Raw genomic sequence first — 16698 nt, 5'->3', positions numbered from 1 at the left:
TTAATTTTATTAAAGCCACTTGACATGCTTGCACCAACATCATGAATTCCTGTTCATACGATCCAGCCTCTGATTCCACAAATCATCTGATTACTAATGTGCAAATATATCTTAGGAGCCTAACTTTCACCTCCAGTCCAATATGTTTAAACCCAGTCGCTATAACTTGATTAAGCATCTGTTATTCTAGCTCCGAATTTGTCAAAAATAACTTAATGGCCTCTCTGCACAATTATACTTATTGACAACAAACTTACAGCTGCTTCGGAAGACAAACATGCAAGAAAAGCTTTATTTTTACCCTCACTTTGGTCACCTTGATTCCCTTGGGGCTTTCCACCTTTACATTACTATAGCTATAGTACTTACTAAGTTTTTATTAAACTTTTAGCCTTAGGCCCTATTCAAATACATTGCTGTGTTCGAGCTTGCTGACTTGGATTTAGAATGTGAGCTCACATCTTGCAGAAGCTTCACCTTAATTAAGTCACCAGTAATTGGTAATTCATTACTATCTAGAGTCAAAATCATTGGTTCGTAATCTTCTGGCAAACCGGCCAGTAACAAGATACCAACCCACTCATCTTCGACTCTAAAATTCATAGCATTTAGTTTATGTGAAGTAAAAATAATTCATGAAAATCCTTATGTGACAATACTCATGTACGGAACTACAATCTTCCAGCATTGTAGTCCATTAACGCCTTCAAGAAACCTACTTTTCTTTTAACCCTCAAATGCTTTTTCTTTGCGAAGCATCCTTAGCTTTTGTTGCTGCCTTCAGGTATGAATAGTTTAGGTTATCCAGAGACAAAATTATTTTTGATAGATTTTTCTTGTCTTTCTTAGCATCCTCCTCTGTACCTTCGACAATAGACCATGCGGCATCTAGCTCTAGAAGCGCCTTCATAGCAAACTTCCACTCGCTATAATTATGCCTACCAGTTATTTTATCAATCGAAACAAAGGACGATAAACTAGTTGCCATTTTGCCTTTGTGTATATTAGTAAAAGAAGAAAGGCAAAAACTGGCAAAAAATACACTTTATTTTATACCATTTTAACACACTGGCTCTCTGTATTTCTGGACCAATAACCTGTCAGGATTATTTTGACGAAACAGCCAGAATAAAAGAAAATATTATAAAAGTTTGTTAAGACTTTTATTGAAAAAAAAACATGGATTTTAACAACTACAGAAGAAAAATAAAGGTTAGGTTGTACATTACACATAATAGTATATTACACATAAAAAATGATTGTGGCTAAAGTTACCGGAAGGCGAATAACATAATAGACAGTTTTCGAAGATGCATATGTTTGTTTTGATGCTTAACATAGACGTAAACGTTATCTTAGCCGCTGTTTGACAGTTTCCTAAAAAGTGTTTTCGAAATAGGTGATACGATTACCGCTAACCTAAAGATAGCAAAATGCTTTATTTCGAAGAAATTCGTTTTCTTTTTGATTATTACTCTTTAAATTTTCTAACCATTTTGATTTAATATTAAACCAACTATAGATATTTATTAATATTTGGTCTACAATATTATTTGATTAGGTAGCGTTATTTAAAAATTGAAAAGTACCTAAAGTTACAATATGAGGATTTTGCAATTATAGAATCAGACAAAAATTATCGGGTGTGATGTTTTATTTTGCTGGAGCAACATAGGGATTATCCAAGTATTTGGTCATATTCATCAATAAATCTGACCCTACTTCTCTTGAATTTTGTTTGTGAAAACAGTGAAATTTAGATTTGGGTTGGTCGTGGTGATTGTTATGCGAAATACAAAAAAAAAACAAATTTCTTTTTAGTGTTTCAGACAAAAGGAGACTAAATAAACTTGAATAACTAATAATTATTGTTTGACAATGATGTAAACAACATTAATGCGCATGCATTTCGCTATGTTTATGGGTATGTCTATCATCCGTAAGATAGCGGAGGGTGCCGGTAGGGATATAATATAAATGACACTTCAAATGTCATACATGTCAATTAGTGGTTAGCGATGATACTTTTTAATGGTTTCTGTCTAATATGTCCCTTAACTACGTTTATATCCTAACACACCTTTCATAGTTGAAAAATGGCAAGCAGGTCATTGACCAAAAGAGACTATGAAAGAGTAGAAAGAACTTCTCCTTGTGGACACACTCGTGCAGTTCTAAATGTTATCCTCCCTTTATAGGGATGTAGTGATTTTTCTCCCAGCATCCAGTTACAGGTGTGTCGGTTTATCCCTTTTGCCAGGAAGACTTTATAGATTTTGACAGAGTATCACAGAATGCTTCCTTTATATTCAAGGCGGTTGCTCAATAGAGAGTTCTTAAAAAACTGAATTCTTTTATAACTGAAAAACCCATACTTTTAAATCCAAAATAAACTTGATTGATTCATTTAAAATTTTAAAGGTTTCACTGAGATTTCGTTTTACCCGGGTTATAATTACTGTTACATCGATTAAAAATGCCATTAGTTGTAACTCAGTAATAAACATCACGTCAAAAAGAAAACGTATGCTATGTTTTGTTTGGTTTGGTGTGTTATAATAAATCATCTTGAAAAATTCTGTGCTGGTAAATCTATGTCATATAGTTTATGTACTTGGTGCGATTAATTTATTTATTCAAGGAGTTCTGGTAATTAAGGATATTTCGAAGCTTTTCCTAGAAAGCCTATTTCCTCAAATAACATATTTTAACATGCCGTTTAGAATCGGGTCAACTACTTCTACTTGAGAGTATGAAATTACACTTCGAAAACGATCAAAAACTGTATTGTAAATGAGTTTGCTGAGACGGTCGTAGCTTGTAATAAATTGAATAAATGGTTCTGATGTTTTTAGTAAAAAGTATAGATGATAGAAATAGAAAACAAAAAATCATGAATAAATAGTTAAACCTAAAATTATTGAGAGACTCGGAAGACAGGAATATTACTAACTGCTATAACTTTTTTAGCTGGTAGCTATCGAATTATTAATATTAGAATGCAACTTGCAGCTGTAGTTTGTGATGTCACCAAAGCTTTTGATTGCGTCAGTTATACTGTGGAAGCCTGAACAGTTGAACATGCTCAGAGGTCGATTGGGTATGATAATATTGTAACGAAATTCACCAAGAGTGCACCAACAAGATACTGCATCATCTTTCCTCTTGTCCGGGTTCTTAAGCCCTTGCTTGACGAACACTGCTCACACTGTCGGCACCAGCGTTCAACATCTTCATGACTGTTCAGTCAGTAAAACCGTGCTCTTACTTTTGCCAAGGTCTTACTAACTCCAAAATGTCCTCCGCCAACACCGCCATGAACAGCTTCAAGAACTTCTGGAATCTGTTTTCGAGCAAGGACTGTCAGGAATGTCTTTTTTTGCCATCTACGCTCTCCCAGACTCTTTTTAACAATCCATCTTGTATAATTAACGAATTCCATTGAGATCGACAAGTTTTTAGTTCTGGAAATTTGTCAGAAATATCTTTCCATTCTGGTATTGAAATTTCTCGATATTTCAGTTCGTAAATTAGACCAAATACTGGGTTATCACACTGACCCTGGATTAAACTAGCTACATCCCACTCTTCAGAACTGTGAAGGCCAATACTATTACAAGTAAATATCTCTGGATGCTGTTTTGATTTACTTTTTAAAACAATGTTGGAATGTTTCAAAACAGGGACTTCTCAATAAAGCATCGGCGTTTTGGTGATATTCGCCTTTGCTATGTTCTATTGTAAAGTGATACTCTTGTAATCGTTGAAGCCACCTTGCTATTTGTCCTTCGGGGTTTTTGAACTGAAACAGCTATAGAAGCATGATCAGTCCTAAGGATAAATCGTTGACCATACAAATATTTATGAAGATGTTCAATAGCTTTTACTGCTGCCAATAGCTCTCGTCTGATGACACAATAGTTTCTTTCTGGTTTTGATAGCGTTTTACTGAAACAAGCTATCACTTGCTTGCCATTTTTATATTTTTGTGATAGAACGGCTCCAATTCCAACATTGCTTGCATCGGTATCCAAAATAAAAGTTTGTTTAGGAATTGGATATGTTAAAACTGGAGATGTGCACAGTGCTCTTTTTAGCCGTTGAATTGCTTCTTCACAGTCTGTTGACCAACTATATACCATTTTGTCCTCGGTGAGCGTATGTAGAGGCTTTGCAAGGTTAGCGAAATTTCTTACAAATTTTTTGTGTAACGGGTACAAAGGCCCTGAAAGATTTTTAACTGGTGTTTGTCAGTGGGTCGTGGCCAATTTTCGATTCCTTCTACTTTATCTGGATCAGTCTTGACACCTTTTTCTGATATTTCATGGCCAAGGTATCGAACTTCTTTTTGAAATAAGCAACATTTTTCAAGACTTAACTTTAGGTTGCCCTCTTAGAGCTTAACAAATACCTTTTGAATATTCTTCAAATGATCTTCATGACGACGTCATCCAGATAAACTAAACATGATTCCCAAGTCATTCCACCTAACACTGTTTCCATAAGTCTCTCAAAGGTAGCTGGAGCATTGCAGACTCCAAAGGGCATGACTGTAAACTACGAAAGTCCTGTTCCAATTGAGAATGCGGTCTTTTCCTTATCTTCTGGGTGCATCTTTACCTGCCAGTATCCACTCTTTAGATCTAGTGTTGAGAATTATTGTGAACCTGATAGCGTGTCCAGGGTGTCGTCAATTTTTGGTAGGGGATAACTGTCTGTCTTGGTAATGTCATTCAGTCGCCGATAGTATACACAAAATCTGGTAGATCCATCCTTTTTCTTCACTAGCACAACTGGAGATGTCCAAGGACTCTGAGAAGGTTCTATCACTCCTTGTGTCATCATTTCTTGAAGCATTGAGAAAACTTCACTTTGTTTAGCTATCGGAATCCTTCGAGGTGCTTGTTTTATCGGGGCATTGTCTCCAGTGTTAATTCGATGCTGCACCAAATCAGTACTTCCCAGGTCTGTTTACTATCTCTTTCTTCTTGTTCTTCCTTCTGTTTACGGTTTCGTTCCTCTTGTTCTTTTCTCTGTTTAAGATCTCTTTCTTCTTGTTCTTCCTTCTGTTCGTCATACTTCCTTAATAGAAACTCAATCAATTTCTCGATCTCCATCTTGGCCTGACTTCATGTTAAAGGCATCCACTAAAATAGGCTTCCAAATATACTTTACTTCTGACACCGATTGGAACGAAATTCAAGAACACACTTTTATTGGCAACGTCAAAAACACTAACCTAACTCGCCTTGACTGTCGTTTAATTGTTTCCAAGGTAGAAACTGAATGAAATGTTACGAAGCGCGTCCTTTTTAAAGCCCGATGGAACAGTTTCGAAATATTTAGAATTCTCTTCATTGTTTTGCCGAAAGAGACCAATAATTTTAGGAAAATACTGACAGTCAAAAAAAGCAATTATAAAAATTCTAGAATATTAAAAATACAGGGATTTACAATAATATAACCTAAATAACCTAAATTGGGGCCCTCAAACAAAATAAACCACGTAAAAACTAGACACTATAGATAAAAATATTAAACCAAACGTAAGTAGAACCCTAAATAAATTCTGCGAATCAACTTTAACTACAGAATACTAATAAAATAGTGCAAAACTAAGAGAATAATTAACGTATTCACATTTTCATAATATATTAATTTATAAATGTATATATCTGGGATATTCACCATTTTTGACGACTTTTTTGTCTAAAATAAATGTAACAATGTGGTACATAGTCAGGAACAGTTAAACGGGACATAGTAGGTAGAGAAAACGAATATGGAATTGTTGGTCGCTAAGTGGAAATATAGAAGAGATGTTTTACTGTTTTCTATTTTTCTTTGAACGTACTTAAACCAGGAAAATTAAAAAGAAAGCGAGAAGAAATTGAAAAACCGCAGTGCATAATTTATTACAATACCGGAAAGGTGGAAATTAATTTGTCTCATTAATTGGCTGCATATTCATCTTCTGTACGAAAATCCATAACATGGTATCGTAAGGCTGCCACAGAATTATTATTGGGGACATATGTCATAAATGTTTTAATTTTAGATAAACTATTGCATCTATCCTCAAAAAATTTCTGTTGACATCAGTTCGCGAAGCTTTAGTGGAATCAAGAAGAAATCACATTGAACAAGAACAAATAAACATTCTTCACAAAATAAAAGAAACTGAAGGAAAATGTAAAAGGAACAGAAAAGTTAGAAAAAGATGTGTTTGTTGTTATAAAAAGATACCATCGGAGCAAAGCTTGAAAATAGCTGCAGATTCATTGAAAAGGTGACAACTTATTGCAATACATGTCCCAAAAAGCTTTTGATTTGCATGCAGTGTTTTCCTAACCATTTTTGGTAATACTTTTGTCATAAAATTTGCACTATTGTGTAGAAAATAATTTAAAAAAAAGCAAAGTTTTTTATTAAAATTTTTAATATTTGCGTGCTCAGATTGCCAACCAAAAATACACACATATTTACTTGTAGGCCGAACAATAACCACATCTCAGGTAGCAAAATGACGTCTTGCAGACGTCGTTTTTTGTACTTTTTGGCGATGTTTAAAGACTATTTTAGGTCATTTAACCTTTGGGGACTTCTTAAATAGAAAACAAACTTTCTTACTTAAATTCTAAATATATATTTACTTATAACGCGGATATCTTGAGTAGTAAATTTCACATCTTTTTATAAGCAATGTAGTTTTTTACATACACTTATATATATAATATAAATTTAAGCTTTTATTTCTTAACTCTAAATTCCAAACTGTCAAAAATCTAATTAAATTAAATAAAATAACAAAACGTAAAAAGGACGATTCTCTTTAATAAATGGAGCTTCTGAAGACTGCTGCTGCAAAAAGTTATAAGAAGTAAATGTCCATGAACACATAACGTTCGCCCGGACGTCATTTTAGCTTCCAAAAAGTCTGTGACCCAAATGCGACCCAAAAATGATGTCGGTTCTTGTATGCCGGCTGTATAGGATGCCAACTTTGTAATGCTTAAAAATGTCTTGCGACAGTTAACGCGTTAAGTTAATTTCATGATTTTTCATAAGCTGCAATAGGTCTCTTATATCGCTATAAAATTGCTTTAGTTTCTGTTCTGTTGAATCAGATGTTGATGCATAGACCTGTATTATATTCAGGTCTACTGGTTTAGATCTAATTCTTATCGAGGCAGCTCAATCATAATATAGGAGGAAGTTAACAATAGAAGGCATAATTCTTTGCGATATTAGTATTCCAACACCCTTTCAGTGTCTTAGGCCGGTCGCACACTGCACGCGTTTTCGTACGAAGTTTACTCGTGCGAATACGTACGTACACGCTTAAACGATCCCAACCTTTTAAGTATTACGACAGCGCGCACATAGATAAAAGAGGTTTGAGCGCGCAGACTGGATCCGAATTAATCGTACGTATCTGTACGTCTAATTCCGACGTCCGAAGTCAATCCAAACCTGTTGGGATTTTTCGTGCGTTTATTACATTAATTAAATAAAATATATAGACATGGATGTAGAAAAACTAATTAACGTGGTTTACAATCACAAATGTTTGTGGGATCAGAAAGATTTAAGTTATCACTTACGAGATCTTCAGCGCAAGGCATGGCTAGAAATATCCACAGAAATGAAAATATCTGGTAAGTAAATTTATTAATACGGCTATTAATAATTAACAGATAAATTAACAGTTTTAATGATTAAGTTAAATTATATTAGTTTAGTTATTTATATTATAATTATTTCTTTAAGTGTTACGAGCAAAATAATTTTTAAGTGCATCCCTGATGTTGTTGGCTCTCGTTGTGGTTCTATTCTCTCCTGCAGTCATGAATCTGTTTTTATTTTATTTTGTGGCAATGGTGTTTTCCGTTTTCAAATCATAAAAACCTTCCTTATCAATTATAACGTTATGAAGTAAACATATACATTTTATTATGACATCAGCACGATCGGGATTTACTTCAATTGCTTTTAATAATAATCTCCATTTGCTGCTCAGAATACCAAAGGCACACTTAATAACTTGCCTTGCATTTGTTAGGCGTTTGTTAAATATTTCTTCTTCCGGTTCCAAATTTCTTTGGGGATAGGGACGCATGAGATATGTCTTTAACAGGTAAGCTTCATCACCAACTAAGAAGTGAGGCAAAGCTATATTAGTGCCTTGTAATACTTTTTCCTGGCTTGCGTTGAGAGCACCATTTTCCAATTGTCTTGAGAGATTTGAATGAGAGAATATTCCACCGTCATTCTCTTTGCCATAGGCTCCCACATCTATAGTAATAAATCTGTAGTTTGCATCTACAACAGCTTGCAACACAATTGAGAAAAATGATTTATAATTACGAAACATGCTGCCAGAGTGCGCTGGTGCGTTTATCCGTATATGTTTACCGTCAATGCTCCCAGAACAATTAGGAAACCTCCATTTTGTCCAAAAGTCATTAGATATATTAACCATATTTTCATTTGATGGAAACTTCATATGAATATCGGAAAGATTTTCCCAAATAACGTTACAAGTTTCATGTACAATACAACGAACAGTATTGTCTGAAATTCTAAATGAATATCCAAGTCTTGAAAGATGAACCTGTCACTAGGTACCTGTAATAAAAGACAAATTTTATTTTATTTTTCAGTTGACGAGTTAAAAAAGAAATGGCGAGGTCTACAAGATACTTTTGGGAAGGAGCTCAAAAAAGTCAGCAACAAAAAATCTGGCCAAGCAAGTACTTCAGATCCCGATTCCAAATGGCCATATTTTCAGCTTCTGCTATTTCTTCGAAGTACAATGTGTAAAAGGGAGCTTAAAAGTAGCGTGCCAGACACTTGGAACAGTTCTGATAAAGAAGTTCTAATGAGCCTTCTGCCGTTTTTAAAAGATATCCCCAATCATCGTTAATTAATGTTAAGATCAAAATTGCAACAAGTTCTTATAGACGAACAAAATGCTGTACCTCCTGTGGTAGTGATTGATCAATCTAGTGACTCGACCCAGTTTAATGTTGATCTCAGTATGTCTGTATAATTCAGCACAAGGACTATCGCAAGAATATATTTATCCACAATTCTCAACAGGTGCTCTCCCTCAGTATGCAATTTAATCCAAACACATAATTTACTTATTAATATAATAAGTAAGTTATGTTTTGAATAAAAAAGTATGAATAAAAGAACTATATTTTACTTCCTTACCTCAAAGTTACAATTAATCGATTTTCGGGTGATATTGTGTCGAGAAAATTACTGTATTTAGTCACCTTAGGTCTGATAATGTTCAGAATATATTTAAAAGTTTCTTTCTTCATACGTGTATAACCATGATACAGTAATTGGTCATTAGATTAGTCTTCCATAATATGATGAAATTCACCGAATTCCTCTCTTTTCAAATATATGTCACGCACCCATTCGGTTCGATAGTGACGATGTCTCCGTAGTCTTCGAATTAGAAGAGAATTATCTTGAAGGTATAGGTTCATTACGCTACAAATTCCAAACAAAACAAATAAAAAGTAAGAGGGTCTAATAAATACAATTTCACCGAAACACTGCTTATCCCCTATCTTATTTGACGGAAAAAACGTATTCAGTGTGCGCACTTAATTCGTACGACTAGCATCGTACATTTACGTACGATACAAATGCGTATCCAATGTGCGACCGGCCTTATATCTTAATTGCCTAGGTAATGGAAGATGCTAAGATCTGAACGAGTTACTCGAGAAGTTTTAAAAGAAGTAGAAAATCTTTTAAATTGGGTAGAAAATGATGCAACGATCAGCTCACGAAGAATTGCTCAATTGGTCATTCCACAGAAAAGAGTAATCAACACACTCTCTACGAGCAAGGCCTATATCCATACCATGTACAGGACCTACAACTGGAAGATTGCTTTAGGCGTATGCAATTTTGTGGTTGGATTCATTGGAACCATTTTTGTTGTATCGCGCATACTTTTTACCGATAAGGCAACATTCACCCACTGATCGCATCAATAATAGTCACAACTATAAGATTAAAATACACACGCAACAGTCGAAATTAATTTTCAATTCAAGTTTCTGGTAAACGTGTAGCGTGTTATGGTCGATAGTTCCTCAATTGACCCACATTTAGAAAATTGCGCTACAGGAGTAAACTTTTTTTTTTTGCGAAATGAGTTAAAAGCATTATTAGAGGAAGTTTCTCTAAACATCAGAATGCACCTGCACATTTTGCTGATCAGGTCAAGCAATATTTCGACGAAGAGTTTCCAGGCGGATGGGATTGGGCGCGTGGTCCTATTAGCTGACCTCCGAGATTTCCAGACCTCACACCATTGGACTATCCGATTAGCAATTTTTCGATGCGACAACGTTGCAAATTGCAACGCAACGTTGCATTGTTACGTCTTAACCGTAGGCATGTTTACGTTTCCTAGACCGTGAACGCTACTGGTTGCCCTAACAGTCTAGGAAATGTAATGCGCATCGATGAACTCCGTTCCCTACACAGCGTGTGCAACGTGGCGAATTTCTTATTCTGGCCCGTGTCAGTGCGCTTCCGTAACTAAGTAAGTAAAAGCGTTTTGAGTCGCCCACGTGCAAGCCAGAAGGGTTTTTCGTGTATTTATTAGTTGTGTTTTGTGATTGTGATAGATATAGGCTGTGCAATATGAATCAAGACACAACAGACAATATGATTGAATTTATAAAGACATTTGATTCGAATATTAGAGTAATTAAATCCGACGAATCGACACTTATCCTACGAACCAGCATCGAACAAGATCTTAATATTACTGCGAAAAAATGGATCAACAACTTTTCTAGAACTACTTGCACAGAATGGATTGTAAACAGAACATATCCTAAAATAAAAAAACTGCAATATCGAAAAGATTGAGTTTGTCAACATAATGCCAAAAATAAAGAAAGAGAAACAAGCAGCGTAAGAAATAGGAACTGCGGCGCGAAAATATTCATTAGGGTTAAAAAAGAAAACAAATTTTCAAGATGCAGGGACCATTTGCTTAAGGAGGGTCTAAATGCCATTATCGAGATAAGTTATAAGTGCTATTCCTACAATTAATTAAGTTATGACTGTTAATAAATAGTAAACTAAAATAATACTTTAAATCTTGAAGATTTTTATATTGATAGCTGTTTTGTCCCCCGTATTTCTAGGGTTTAATTCTGTTATGTTGGAATTTTAGGTATATTTTAAGCATAGCCACAGGGTGTCGGTGGCAGAATCCTATAGTTATTTAAGAGCAACCTCAGCTACAAAAGATTGCTTTGTCAAGTATTTTAATAAAGGAATGACGCCCAGCGAAGCCTTTTTTGTGCTGCTAAAGTTGGTGGTGTACCTCTCGGCTGTGTGATCCACAGTTATCAAACACAAGTATATGAATTTTGTTTTCAAAAACTTAGAGAAGTCCTGATATGTGATGGGTTTTCTGGTAAAGAGGCACCTGCTGTATTTATGATGGATGATTTAATTGCAGAAATAAATGCGCTTTACGCTATATTTACTATGTCAACTACATTACTCTGCACTTTTCATGTGATGCAAGCTGTATGGCGCTGGCTGTAGGACCAGTCACATGGAATTGAAAAAACAGATCGACGTCCTCTTATGCAAAAATTTCGTGATGCTCTATACGCAAAAAATATAATTGTGTCTAATCTATTCAAAGACGAATTATGCAGCAGCCAACTATCCAAAAAATATCCATTATTCTTAAACTATTTCAAAGAAATGTGGAAAAGAAATGAAATTCAGAATGGTGCTATTGCTTTCAGACTGACCTGACAACTAGGGGCCACAATACGAATAATATAGTAGAAGTCTCCATACGTATTTTTAAAGACCTAATCCTGAAGAAATGTAAAGCTTTTAATTCTATGTCTTTGGTAGATTTTATTATTTATTATATGGAATAATTTTACCAACAAAAATTGATTTCTTCTGCGAGTTCTAGAAAAATGTCACTTCAAATTTATTTCAAGAAATTGGCCAATAAATGTACCACAATAAATGCTACTAAAGTAAGCGACTTTGAATATACTGTTAATTCTGAGTTCGACGAACATATGTTATATACTGTTAACATTCAAACATAGCAATGTGATTGTCCAGATGGAGCAGGGGAAAATTTTGTAAACATTTGTGCGCAGTTTACAATAGTGGTGCAAATCTATCGCAAGCTCCTGATTTGATTTATCCAACCGCGTTGATTTAGCGAAATTAGCTTTAGGTAGTGGAGTAGACAATTCTTTTTTCATGGGAATGGATAATGATTTAACAAATAATGATGATAACAAAAAAAGCAACAAGTCAAGTTCAACAAGTCAATGGAAGCAAATGATATAGCTGAACCTATATCAGATGAAATAATAGAACCTACCTCAGATGATAATGAATTCTCTGCTGAATACCAGATGCAGCTATCAAAACTTAAATTAAATCTAAACAACTTTTATAATTTTGCTCAAGGGAATCAATCTAGATTTATGCTAGAACACATTTCTAAGCTTAATAAAAAAATTGAAAATATCGAAAATGTTGACTCGTTTACTAATATTTGCACAGGCATGTGTAATTTTAAAAGAACGAGAAAGATAAAAAAGCCACCTACTTCTATTGCACGGCAATATATATATATAGAACATAATAAATAATATTTTTTACTGCCTGTACCTCATTATGTACAAGTCGTAGTCATAAAATTAGAAACACCCTGAAATTGTAATAAAATATATTACTCTAGCAATTATTAAAGAACTAATAGCGCATTTAGAAACTTCAATCCAATAATTCTTAGTTGACGTGTTTTACAGAGGTCTATTATATTTTTTAAAACATTGGAGTGTTTTTAATTTTGTGGCCACCATATGTATACATATTGCATACAATATGTATACAAATATGTATACATATTTTTACAATTATTATTCTTCTGTTAAATAATAAATTAAAATTAGCTTAATAACGAACGTTACCATAAAATAATATTATTTTTTCTTGTGTTACTATGCTGTTTTGCTAATATTCTACAATAAGTAAATAAATAACAATAAAACAGTATAAATAATCTATTTTTTGTCACCTTTGTGACCTACATTAAATTATATAATACCAATCAATGTAAGCATTACTTTGTTGCACACACTGTGTAGGGAATGGAGTTCATGGATGCGCATTACATTTCCTAGACTGTTAGCGCAACCAGTTGCGATCACGGTCCAGGAAACGTAAAAATGCTAACCGTAGAGACAACCCCGTCTTACACCAATTTGAAAGAGATTTTTTTGGTTGTCTCAACGTTACGCAGTGACTACCGATTAACTTTCTAAACGTTTTTAGAGTTATTGATTTTTGGACGGATAGACGCCATAACGACAGAAAAATTAATTATTTTTTTAATAATAAACTAATAGATAACTCCAGTAGGCAGGTACTCTAAAAATACAACCTTTTTAATTGTGGTCGTTTAGAAAACCAATTTTTTTTTGTTTTAATTAAAATTGTGACTTATATTTTTTATTTAAGCACAAGGTGGACTTAGACAATTCAGTGAGAGATTTAAAGTGGACTGTATTTGTGTGAATAAAAGTAAATGTGGAAAGGTCGAAAAACCAGCCTTTAAAGATCCTTACCTTAAGGTGTCTGTATCCGGCTTCAGCAGGCCTGCTCTGGACTTCTTGGGTCTTCTAATTCGGGTTTAATCACTAAGAGTGGTTGCGGGTTTGATAAGTAAATCACGATCTGTGATGCGTTAAGATTAAGACAACAGTTGCGGAAAAAATGTATAGATCACGACACTGGAATCAATGCGCGATGATCAAGTGCTAACAAGGAAGTCGTCTTCTCTTTGGTCTCCGTTCAGCACAAACCAAAGGAATTCAGAAATTTAAAGGCTATCGTACACGCGTAGATTTGTTGTTGTTAAGACTTAGAAAATATTAATTAACTTGGTAATAAAGGAGAAAATTAAATTAATTGAAATGGTAGTTTTAATTTGGGGAGGAAAACAAATAAATATTATAAAAAGAAAAAATCTAAACTATTTGGACGTTCACAGACTAAATGTGGACGGACCATTAATACATCTGACTGATTTGACAAGGACTGTTAATCCAAAATCCAAAGTTCTTATTAATATTTATTTTGTATGTAGTTTAATATAGTGAATTATATGGGTAAAATAACCGTTTTGAAAGATTTGCAAGCACTTAATTTATAAACGGAACATATCCCTGGTTGGCCTGAAGCAAGAGGAAGAACGGATGGACCTAACCTAAAATTTTAATATTTCAATTATTGTTTGCAGTTTGTTGCGCGTAAGCAGTACCTTTTTTTTGCAAACTTTTATAAACAAAAACTTTAACTTTTACAATAAAATTCATAAGCTCTTCGAAAAATATAAATTCAAAATGTAATGTTAATATTACATTCTAAGTTCTCATTGCTGCAGCTGCTGCTATATAAATCCTAAAAAATAGAACTTTCTAAAATTTACCATTGTTTTCAAACTGGTTAGTATCTTATGTAAAGACTATAAAGTAGAATATAGGAACCATGAAGCAAACCATTTACCAGAAGTAAACCCAATATTTTAAACTTTAAATATGTAATACAAACCACATTTCCACCACTTCCATTGATTCTACATAATCCATATCAACTTCAAGTAAGCTGGTTGTAGGCATATTTGTTTCAATTGCAAGTTTTTTTTGCGTCTGTAGTAAGTTGGAGAACATTTAAAGTCTTTATATCTCTTCATTTTTAAAGCAAAACGAAAATAATAAATCCCAATAATTCCAAGTAAAAAATTAATAATAAAAATAAAAATATAGATTAAATAGGTTATGTTGAATTGAATATTATCTTATTCTCTCTACCTTTGTTTTTCATCTTTATCCCTAAAACTCAAACATGTTAAAAAGCCAACAATACAGCGAAAAATGCTTAACACAAACGATCAGGGAATTACCCATTCGCTAACGATCAGGCAACGTTGTTCTTACTGGGTTTTTGATTCGAAAAATTGTACACGTCTGCACCTCGTTGTTTTAAGTATAAATTACTACTGCTACCATCTCTAGTAAAAAATTACGTTGTAAAAATATCAGAGTTTTACAACAGTTGTGATACAGGTGCAGTATGTCGAAGTTTGATCGAAAATAAACGTCGTTGCAAAACCAACTAAATTGACTGAAACACTGAAAACAATGTTGCAACTAGCGAAAATAAAAGTAATCTCAACTTAGATGACTGCAAATTGTTACTTGGGTACTGTTTGTGGGGCTGAATTAAAAATAAGGTGTAAAAAGTGAAAGTCGACACTCGGGAGGCCCTAATTCGACTCATTAGAAATGCGGCAGTCTTTGTCAAAGAAAGCCCGGAATCACTTAGAAAAGGAATAGGGGCCCTTCGCAGACGAAGTAGAATGTGTGTAGAGGTTAATGGCGGTATTTTTAAAGATTTGTTGAAACAGCGCTATAATTAAGACCATGTTAATGTGAGAAATTTAGATAGATACAGGACTTATGCCGTAACAAGTGTAAGTCGGAAGAAGCAGTTGGTTTTCCTAAGAAAATACCATTTTACCGAAATTCTTTTGTATGGATGGATATATGGAATTATCTTTACGGCTTAATTATATATTTTATGTAATAAGTATTTAATTAAATCTTTGATAATCGAAAAATGCTAATATTGGAACAACATTAACGTTGGCTTTACCTTAACTAACAGCCTGAACTCTATTAGGCATTGTATCAACTAGGCGTTCACAAAATTTATGGAAAACAATCCCATATTTGTTGCAATTTATCAAGTAGTTGCGGCAAAGTACGCTGAGGATTTTTTTTTCCAGCCTTTTTTTTCTTCTTTCAGGCATAATCTATATAAGTGCCTTTTTGAGGAACAATTTTTAAACGGCGGCCTGAACTTTTGCTGTGAACCTCAATACTGGGAAATTTACCATATTTCTTAATTATATTAAACACGATTGAAACATTGTTTTTCCGATAAATAATACTTCCTCACTTTTAGATCAGTAGATTTTCCACGTGCTATTATTGTAATTTACTCGTAATAAAACTGACGGTTGTTACAATACGCGAAGCGTATTGTAAGAATGCATCGAGATAAATTGATTGAGATTTTCGGTCACATAAACGCTAATAACTTTTGTTCTATGGCGATTTTTTTTCCGGGTTTTTAGCGTTTTATGTGCGAAAGATGAAGCTACGTGATGGTTAGAAACAAACTGTGCAAAAAGAAACTCCTTACGACATAAACGAGCTTGAACGTAAAAAAATTCCCAAAAAAAGTGATTTTTTACAGTAATGATTTTTTTCTAATACAAATACAATTATTTTTTGTTTGCACTATTTGAAAGCTCAATCCTTTAAGTTTAAATAGAGATATTACTCCTGGCGCTAGGTTACATACAGGGTAAGCTGTATTAACAATAATGAACCTCTTTTTGATACTTTTTTGACCGATTTTTTTCTATTTTTCTTAATAACTCATTATTGGCGGCACCTAGGAGATTCAAACTTTCAGAATTTTAATAGTTTTTTAAAACTTATTTTTTGACATAATCTACAATCTTCTACATAGAGTAGTTTTTGCTCTACACCCCTTTTTGACTTGACAAAAACAATTTTTTCTGTTGCC

The 16698-nt window shown here is 33.8% G+C and overlaps 1 protein-coding gene across 1 annotated transcript in view; it reads left to right on the top strand.

Annotated features, from left to right (window-relative positions):
- Nucleotides 1-16698, top strand: part of LOC126742040 (calcium-binding protein E63-1) — a 49533-nt gene that overhangs the window by 17362 nt on the left and 15473 nt on the right. The window lies entirely within an intron of this gene.

Source organism: Anthonomus grandis, chromosome 11, assembly GCF_022605725.1.
Source record: "Anthonomus grandis grandis chromosome 11, icAntGran1.3, whole genome shotgun sequence".
NCBI classification, from domain to species: Eukaryota; Metazoa; Arthropoda; class Insecta; order Coleoptera; family Curculionidae; genus Anthonomus; species Anthonomus grandis.
The sequence above is the reverse complement of the archived record's forward strand: the minus strand, read 5'-3'. Positions and strand labels throughout refer to the sequence as shown.